Source organism: Dromiciops gliroides, chromosome 4 (genome assembly GCF_019393635.1).
Source record: "Dromiciops gliroides isolate mDroGli1 chromosome 4, mDroGli1.pri, whole genome shotgun sequence".
Lineage (NCBI taxonomy): Eukaryota > Metazoa > Chordata > Mammalia > Microbiotheria > Microbiotheriidae > Dromiciops > Dromiciops gliroides.
Window position 1 is genome coordinate 75383921 of NC_057864.1, and position 1386 is coordinate 75385306.

Sequence of the window (1386 nt, forward strand, 5' to 3'; positions counted from 1 at the left end):
CTTGTATCCTATAAAGCCTATACCCCATCTCTTCTTGGTGCCCTTGCCCAGAAGGGGAAGTACTAAAAAGTGAGCTTGTCAAAGTCTAAGTTATCTTGGTCATCAGCTCACGTTTGCTGAGGTGCTTTGCAGAGATCCAACAGGACTAGAAATATTCACAGGGTCATAGCACATAACTGGAAGGGCTTTTAGGCACCATCCAGTCCAAACTCCTCATTTGACAAATGAGGAAGCTGAGGCACAGAGCCACAGAAGGACCTGATCGTATACACAGAAACATTAGGATTCAAATTCATTTTTATCATTTTTTGAATTTTGTTTAATTTTTAGTTCCAAATCCTCCTTCCCACCCCTCTTCCACCCAGGGAGAAGGCAAGCAATATCAAATTCATTTCTTTTGACTCCAGATCTGGTATCACTTATCCCACATATCCATTTGTTGTTCAGCCATTTCGGCCATATCCAACTTGTCCATTTGGGACTTTCTTGGCCAGGATACCGCAGTGATTTGCCATTTCCTTCTCTGGCTCATTTTATAGATGAGGAAACTGAGGCAAACAGGGTGAAATGCCTTCTCCAGGGCCATGCAGCTAGTAAGTGTCTGAAGCTGGATTTGAACTCAGGAAGATCAGTCTTCATCCACTGTGCCACCTATGATTTGTGTTCTCTGTAAAATTCATAAGCCTGGATCTCCTAGCCATGGGGAAATGATTTGAAATTCGTTGGTCCCTTCCACTTCAACATCCTTTTGGTGATAGTCATCTCCTCCAAGTAATTGTTGCAGAAATCACCACCTGCTAAGCAATTAGCACCCAACTCAAGAAACATCTGACTCCTTCAACTTACAACGTAGCTACAAAGGCTGGAAAAGTCCATCTCTCAAGATGTATGTTCAGTCATCTGTTTGGTTAGTAGCAATATCCAAGCCCATCCACCCTGTGCAAGTTAAGCTAGTGTTTCCTTTAAAGTATTGAGACCTTCCCTGAGATTTGATTGTGTCAGAGGACTAAAGGCTGAGACTATTAATGTCACACCTCATTGCCTGAAGAACTCCAGATGCACTCTGATGTTTGGCTGGAACATCATTATGGGTGACGTAGTCAGGGAAGCTTCCTTCAGTTGAATAAACTCAAGGTTTCCTCCATGCCTATCCTTGTTGAAAACCCTTCTGCTGCTATAGCTAAGTAAATCACTCTTTATCAACTGTTAAATGACCTACAAGTGTCTCACTTTCTTCTTCTTTTCTTTCTTTTTTTGTTTTTGGTGAGGCAATTGGGGTTAAGTGATTTGCCCAAGGTCACACAGCTAGTAAGTGTCAAGTGTCAGGCCAGACTTCAACTCAGGTCCTCCTGAATCGAGGGCCAGTGCTCTATCCATTGTGCCACC